Raw genomic sequence first — 9,135 nt, 5'->3', positions numbered from 1 at the left:
TCCCAAGGAACAAAAGCAGATAAAGATGGTTGCTATAGTTACGAGGCGGAGTAAACAAAACTAACAATGAAAGAAAATGCATACAAAGGAACATAACAAACGTTACTAAATAATTAAGCCAGCAAATAGCCCGAGAATGAAAATAAAGAAAAATACAAGTAGAAATTAAAAGAACACTGTGAGATGCGGAGAATATTATTAAGCAGGCAGCCAAAAAGCACAACCACACATACGCACACACCGTAGAGATCAAGAAAGAAGTGTATGTGATTCAGAAAAAACCAGTATGTCAAGACATATTACGAATATAATCCGTATAGCAAGACGTGTGCTTTCATGGACTCATGAGCTCATGCAAGATGCCTAAGATAATAAAGGATTGCCGCATCTAGGCAAGGCATATCCCATCATAATTCTTAGCAACAATCATCATAACCATCACGCCCACAACGTATCCATATCGCCTCGCAGTGGACGAACATGAATACCAGTCATAGCGTCAAAACACAGCATCACACATCAAGAGCTCGGCCATGAAAGAAATCGACGAATGACCAATCACACAACAGACCAATATCATTCTCCATCCTCGCAGGTTTATATGACAAGAAAAAATAGAGCACACAAAGGTAAATGGAAACCTACAGTAAAATGAAACGTAAAGTTAGCAGAATAAAATATAATTAATATGTCCACGCAACTATAGCAGCCTAGAAATGATAAATACATGTATTAGCCGGGTAGAGTGCAGAGACTCTAGGTAATCCCGAAACAGCGACTCCAAGAGAGAGTCGGGAAATAGCGTGGATAAATCCACGATAGGAACAGCAAGCGACGCAAGTAAAATATTTCGCATCTCAGTGTGCTCATTGTTTCGTGAACCGCCATGTTAGCTTCACAGTCAAACGATCTTACACCAAAGAAGGCAAGCACCAGACTGTAGGAGACATTTCGACTGATGGCTGGAAGCGCTCTAAGTCAAGGAGAAACAAGTCATACGTCACGTCCAGGAAATAGGTCGACAAAGATGTCGATAACAGTCAAAGAGTATGGTATTTTCCAAGAAGTGTACCACCAAGGCAAGCTTGGTGCGGCACAAGTATAAGCCGTCAAGGTTTTTCTGGTCTCGGACTTATTAATCGCAAAGCAAGTCATATATCTGAAAATCATCACTTTCTTTAAAGCCCCGCCCTGCTTCGTGTTTTAACCGAGACCCACCGAGTGTTACATTTTCTCTTATGTCTCACATTTTCAATCAAACAGTGGAGTACCTCAACCATTCTACCGAATCTTCAGTCCGGATGTGAGCATATTACCTTACACTAAGGTTTCAGTATGTGTAGCCAGATTTTATCCACGCTGTCACGTCAGTGAGCGGAAGAAATGCTAGGCTCAGCTAGGGGCCCATAGGTCATCATCTCGCTCTCCTACGTTGAGATCCCCAACGGGTTACCGACTTCATCACCTTTTATGACAGGTAGGGGATAGATTTTAGTTTAGTTTAACTGTGGAACTGGGTCAGCTTTTAACTCAAAGTGTTGCAGTATTATCCAACCTACTTCCATTTATGATGCTGCATTTATTTTGCATGGAATTCCATTTCATTTCTGCACATCCACACTGGACTACGCGACGTTCTAGCATGTCAAGCTGGTCACACTCTGGACAAGTCTATGTCGCTTCAACTCTCCGGCCATGGGGATGCTCTCACAGACTGTTGTACGCCGATCAGTGGGAAGCCACTTACTTTGAAGGAACTTCCAAACTGTTCGCCAGTCCCAGGTAGGATATTTCTGTTGAATATGAAGGATGGGCCTGCGTTCTTGAAGATGAAATTTGTAAATCATCTGAATGGTGCTCGGACCATGCGACTTCCTAAAAAATAGTTTAATTGCCTAAATGTGTCGTATCATATACAGGGTCTCTCTTATAAACCAGCGGCGTTTTTATTCTTGGAGACCTAAGGAGCTGTACGGGAGGCCTGTTAACATGGCGACACGGTTATTGCAACACTGTATTTTCGTACGTAAAAGTTGTTTTAACTACGAATCAGCTCGACGGGTACGCGATGCATTTGTTCAGAAATTTCCAATTACCTTCATGAGCATAGATTCACATAATCGTAAATAAATTTGAAATTACAGGCTCAGTGCTCAATAAAACACACGCGCGCACAGGAACAGTTTTAACAGAGGAAAGGTTAGATGACATTGGTGCGAATCTTGAACAGTCATCGAATAAGTCACTCACAAAAAGTACAACGAACAGGGGTTTCTGTTTCTTCTGCACACAGAGCTGTTACACATCAAACCGTGCCCGGCTCCATGGCTCCCCTTTGGTCACAGGAGTCCCTGGTTCGATTCCCGACAGGGTCGGGAGTTTTAACCATCATTGGTTAATTACGCTGGCACGGGTGCTGGGTGTATGTGCCGTCTTCATCATCATTTCATACTCATCACGACGCGCAGGTCGCCTACGGGAGTCAAATCAAAAGACTTGCACCTGGCGAGCCGAACATGTCCTCGGACAGTCCCGGCATTGAAAGCCATGCGCCATTCTTTTTTACATCAAACCGTACAGGTTTACACAGGCCCATTGTTTAAAACCTGCTGATCCAGCCACAAGAGTGGAATATTGTGAGTGTTACCTTGCATCATTGAATTATCGTTTACTCGACCCACAGCTTGTGCTCTTTTCGGATGAGGCCTGGTTTCATCTTAATGGTCGTGTAAAGTCATAACTCTCGCTATTGGTGTGCAGAAAATCTTAATGGTGCTTATGAAGGATGACACTTCCAGTATCTTTTATAAGGTAACATTTCATATAAGATTGTATACACGCTTAAAGCAGGGCGGCCGCGCGCTCGGGCAGCTGCTGTAGCGCAGAGTACGAACACTGTTGAGTAACATACCAAAGCCTAGAGAGAGTAAATGTACCAGACTTACTTCTCGCTAAGGATTCCTGAAGTTGAAATTTCAGTTTGTTAAGTAAAGACAAGTTGTAACGTATAGATTTTTTCATGTCCCAACATTATTCACTTATTTTCAGCCGGAATCTCCCTTTGCGTTGGAATAACATGAGATACACGTTGAGCATGGCGGTAAGGTGGAAGACTTCGCGAAACTGACTCGTGCATCTGAAGCTTGACTGCATGTAGGGCCCTTATAGGATCTCTTTGACCTTCAAAAGTTCTTCTGCTTTGGTAAAACAGTCACATTATCTGCGCATGCCCTAAGTGTGAAGTTCTCCCCTCGACAACTGAGGTCAGTAAGTTGTCTATCAAGCCGGCAAATGAGCGGCTCAATTAATGGTGTCTGCCGCATGCGACCGCATAACCTGTAACCGTAGCGATTGCGACCAGTGATGACAATCCAATTTCAATTTCAAAAACCTATGTCATCATCTAAGATAAGGAAAGCTAAATCAGAACCAAAAAAATATTAGAAGATGGATCAAAACTTTATAGCACTACCGGGTAGGGAATGAAAAAGTTCTTATGTTAACTTTGATTCCTTCACGGCTCGTACTTGTAGATATGATATGAGCATTTCGCAGAGAACTTTACTCCGCGTCTTCAGGAGAAAATCTCGACTGTTCCCGAGGAAGACTTCTACAATAATGAGGTTTTGAATTTAAGAATGCTTTACTGTAGTGGTTTGCTCGTTCGTCACCAGGTGGCTCGCTGTATGCTGGCAGAGCGCTCCAAGCGGGAGCTGACAACAACATTAAGCTCTAATTAAGATGTACTATCACACCGTGCGTGCGTGAGGACTTACTGAGAGGACATCAGACGAATCGGGGACGAATGTAGTAGAATAAATAAATAGAGACTAGTACAATAAAATAAAATAAAAAATAACGAAAGACGCCAGGATAGAATAGAACAGAGCTGAAGAATGGACAGAAACTGTGTGGAGAAAACCAGAGGATGTTGTGAGACGGTATGAGAGGGCGCTTGTGTGTGGTGGGAGGAGGGGGTGGGGCATAACCGATATACATACGTTATTAAAGTATGACACTTAACACAGAACACATAGCTTGGAATGAACTATCTGGTGATGACGATCGTACGAATCTGGAAAACACCGAAACGAAACAACAATAAAAAGGACAGGGAAGAGAACTACCTACGTAGGTGGCTGGTAAGCACGTATTACTTACTTGATAGCCAGTGTCCCTGTTGAAATTGTTAGGATTTTTACGTATTTCCACAGCTTCCTGTATCATCCTAGACCTGTAGTATTTATTGTGGATAAGAGCTCGAACACATCGTGGCCCACCGGTAGGGCGTGTTCAGCTATTGCTGACTTGTGTAGCTGGCTGAGACGGATATTTCTTTGGTGTTCTTTGATGCGAGTCCCAGTGGAGCAGCAAGTACAGGGAATTTTGTACACCCCAGGATGTATTCGTGGGGACAATTTTCCCTTGCTTTCACCTAAACTGTGAGCAGTTTTAGAGACAGTGCCAAACACTGGCAATTCCGTCTGTAGGCAGTTCGCTTCACTTCTTTCTGTGAGCTTTGCTTGGTTGTCCCTCTGGGATGCAGAGCTCTGTGAATATGTACATCGTTGTAACCATTATCATTGAACGTGACTTTAAGTGTGTCCATCTCTCCTGGATATTTCATAGCTCACAAATTCGTGTCGCTCTCGTGGTGAGTGTCGTGAGAATGCCCTGTTTTTGTGCTGGGTGGTGGTGAGAATCCGCATGCAGATAGCGATTTGTGTGGGTAGGCTTACCATAGAAGGTACTTCCTAAGGAGCCGTCTGGTTTCTTTCTTACTAGAATATCTAAGAAAGGAAGGCATCCCTCCGATTCCATCTCCACAGCGAATTTAACTGAAGAAGTTGCTGATTTTAGTGGTTATAAATACATGAAGTTTCTCAGGACAACAATAATGTGTCATCAATATACCTCCACCAGATCATAGGTTTGTCGGGCGCTGAAGCTCTCAAAATGCTCCACAAAGACATTAGCCGCTCTCCTCTCGCCTCTTGGTACAGCAGCAGACCTTATAAGTCTCACACATTTTTGTCTGAACTCCTCAGCCTCATCCGTAGGTAGTTTATGATTGGCTGCCTTGACGGACCTCTTCAGTGGGAATTTTAGAGGAAGCTAAGTCCCTTAGCTAGAGCTGCCGTTTGGTTCTCGTCCAAGGATCGCATTTACTGCTCTACAGGCTGAACGAAAACTCAACCAAATGTCATTCAGACACAGTCACTGATCATTGCTCCAGAGGAGTGGGACAGGCCTCGGCAGCCGACGCAATTCCTATCCACGCCGCAAGTTGGGGGCTTCATTCATCCCATCTTTAACCTGGTCATTGACTGGAGAACAGGTTGTAGGTTTTCATTTTCATTCAGACAGAAATCTAAGTTCCTCCGTTTGGTTCATAAACAGGCTGTCTTTCGCGCGAACTTGGATGCTAGCAAAATTGTCGTCAATTTTTACAAGAAATAGCCACACGAAATTATTATTATTATTATTATTATTATTATTATTATTATTATTATTATTATTATTATTATTATTATTATTGGTAGTAGTAGTAGTAGTAGTAGTAGCCTCCACCGAGCTCGATAGCTGCAGTCGCTTAAGTGCGGCCAGTATCCAGTATTCGGGAGATAGTAGGTTCGAATGCCACTGTCGGCAGCCCTGAAAATGGTTTTTCGTGGTTTCCCATTTTCACACCAGGCAAATGCTGGGGTTGTACTTTAATTAAGGCCACGGCCGCTTCCTTCCCACTCCTAGGCCTTTCCCGTCCCATCGTCGCCATAAGACCTATCTGTGTCGGTGCGACGTAAAGCAAGTAGTAGTAGTAGCCTCCATGGTTCAGGCGGCAGCGCGCCGGCCTCTCCCCACTGGATACCTTGGTTCAAATCCCGTTCATTCCATGTGAGATTTATGTTGGACAAAGTGGAGGCGGGACAGGTTTTTCTCCGGGTACTCCGGTTTTCCCTGTCATCTTTCATTCCAGCAACACTCTCCATTAACATTTCATCTGTTAGTCATTTAACATTGCCCCAGAGGAGTGCGACAGGCCTCGGCCGCCGGCACAATTCCTATCCTCGCCGCAAGTTGGGGGCTTCATTCATTCTATCCCTGACCCGGACATTGACTGGAAAACAGGTTGAAGATTTTCATTATTATTATTATTATTATTATTATTATTATTATTATTATTATTATTATTATTATTATTATTATTATTATTATTATTATTATTGTACCGGGCGGTACACCTCTACACCGTTTATTTAAAAGTTGCGCCTGTTGAAACTCCTCTTCTGGAGGAAGGTTGAACTTTATCTACTCTATTAATTCTCTACCTTCTCAGAAGATGTCACCACGTGGAAAATTTTGAGTTTTTGAACTGTGTCATTTTTGATGTGTTTTTGTTTCGCTTGAAGTAAGAAGTGTGAACTTTCTCTTCTAGAGGACACTACTGAAGATCTACAATAGTGCAACCTAGTGCGGAGTCAAAGAACTATTTTTTTGGAGAAAATTTAATTTCAAGAGTTTGTTCTTTGTTAAATTTCTTTCTATCATTGTTTAAGTTGGCAATATTTACCCCTTTCTTCCCCTTGTTATGAATGTATCCAATCCCGAATTTCTTCAATTAATTTCTATCCAATCAGATGTATCTTCCCCCAACTTGAATCGATTGCGGGGTCCTAGCCAATAAAATAATTGTGGGCGGGTGTTTTCATTCCCCTAACGCCTAGAACCTTCCACGAGAGGTTATAAACTGCTGATTTTTGGGTCTCCGTGCCACTTCTGTTCCATCTTTCAGTGTATTAAGTACATCGCAGGAGGCGGGTAGCGCCTCTTTCTTCTGCAGCGGTCAACAATAAGGTAATGGCCGATTAATAAATTCTTTCTTTTCTTGCTCAGCAGTTTAACTCTCGGGGCGGGTGCGAAGCGTTCTACCATGTAACCTTTTCCTAAAATGTAACTACTCTTTTCTTCGATTCTCTTGTAAAGCTACATTCTGGGATAGAGAGTGCTAACCCTCTCGAGCTCCCACTCATATTGTTTTGAGGTGAACTTATTTTTCTCAACCTATTCTTCGATAATGTAAAACAAATTGTTCTCTTCTTAAGGCACCTCTTTAGTATGGGATTAGCCCTTGTATTAACGGCCTAGCGCCAAGTAGGTCTTAATCAAAGTGTATTAGGAGTGCAAGTTCGCCTCCTCTCAAATTGTTTTAGAGGTCATTTAATTAACCTTCTTGTCATTTAATAGACCTCAGTAGGTTGGGTATTTTACCCCTGTGTATATGTCCTTTGAGGACAGCTTAAAGGTGGAGTTTGGTGTGGCCTGGGAGAGGCTTAAAATTGAGAGCGAGTGGCTCTTTTGAAAATGGTATATTGTATGCCTCGAGGAGGCTTTTCAGTGTAATTTGGAGCAAGGGCTCCTAGTTATGAATGGGGTTTTCTGCCCCTCTGTTAAAATTGTGTTTGGGGTAAAACTGAGCTGATTGCCCAAGAATTATGTTTCTGACTTTTGAAGCCCCAAATGGGGTACCTATGTAAATGTATTTTTCAATTGTGTTTCGGCTACTAAGTACCTGTTCTATTTGTTGTTACCTAATTTTGAAAAGAAAATATAACCTTGTTAAATTTTACGTTAACTTTGATTCCGTAGTTTGAGACCCATTCACGCCCGCACCTTCTTACACCTCTACCTACCATCAAAACGCGGTAACAAGTGGTAGCAGAGCGTGGTTGAATGGGTCTCAATTTAGCCCCTTTTGACGGCTAAACACTGTTTTGATCCGAACTCTAACCATTTTCTCAGTTGCTGGAAATTTTTTATTGAGGTTGTTCAAAATTTTTCCGTCATCATGCCCGGCCCTCGCGATGTTCTCCTCCTTAACTATTTGCGCAAAGAGGAGTTGATCTACGAATTAACTATTAGAAACGTGCAATCTGGAGGCACGGTTGCTATCGACACTAACAAACTTAGAGAGTCCCTTGATTTGCCCATTTCCATCCCCAATTTGGGAGAGAAAGAAATTGATGACTCTCTTTCCACGATCGTCGAGAATATTTCTGGGCTAGCATCGGTAGTTAGTTTTTTTGATGAAAATGATCCGTCTCCTAATCAAATTAAGCGTGTGCAAGGCAGACTATATCACTTTTCAAATAGAGTTAATGATCTGTTGTCTCTAAAGGTGAATGACGTTCAGAGGAAGGAAGCTAATACGCTCCTTGAAACTATTTCTGAATTGTCTAGTAAAGTCACTCAATTGTTAACTGGGGAAGTCCCTCCCAAATCTGATCAGCCCACCATAGTGAATGCAGGTAGTGAGGAAGCGCCTCCCAAGGGAGAAGTCAATAGGATAACCGTTGCTGCTCAAACTATCCCGGCCCCATTGGACACCGAATCTGAACGCCGTGCATCGTTGAGTAACATCCGTTCTGAATTAACTTCCTTACCATTGAAACCTTTACCTACTATGTCACCCGGGTTTAGCAGCTTGCCTCATCCATTGGCAATGTTGCTCAGAGGTATTTCTAAGTTTTCTGTTAACACCACCAGTGATGTAATTTCATTTTTAAGATTTCTAGTTGAATTTCAGGATCACGCCCTTGTGTTTTCTCTTTCCCCTTGTCAAATTTTGCAAATTATCTATCCTTATGCTATTGGTGTTCTCTCAGATAAAATAGTAAGAGCTATTGCTGAACAGTCATATATTGAAGATTTTCACGCACACTTGCTTGCAAATTTCATTCCTGCCCGCGCGAGGTCATCTCTGATTCAGAAATACTATTATCGGGTACAGCGCTTGGATGAAAACTTGGCTGATTTCATACAGGACATTAAGTTTTATACTAGGGTGTTTGCTCTCCACTTCCCTGAGGATCAGATCGTGCAAGCTATTGTTGAAGGGATCTCCCCACCCTACAGGTCATATTTGTGTTTCGCGGCATGCCCGCAAACTTTCTCGGAACTTGAAGCATTGGCCGTCTCAGCGGAAGGAGTTAGATACGCCGATTCCTTGCGTGTTGCGAAAGAACCCCCGCCTTCCTTTAGTAACACTCGGCCTCCACCTCGTCGATCAGTCACCCCTCGTAAATGTTATGCTTGCGGGTCGCCTGACCATCTGCGCAATAAGTGTCCTCTGATCAA

This window comes from Anabrus simplex, chromosome 4 (genome assembly GCF_040414725.1).
Source record: "Anabrus simplex isolate iqAnaSimp1 chromosome 4, ASM4041472v1, whole genome shotgun sequence".
Lineage (NCBI taxonomy): Eukaryota > Metazoa > Arthropoda > Insecta > Orthoptera > Tettigoniidae > Anabrus > Anabrus simplex.
This window is presented reverse-complemented; position numbering follows the sequence as displayed.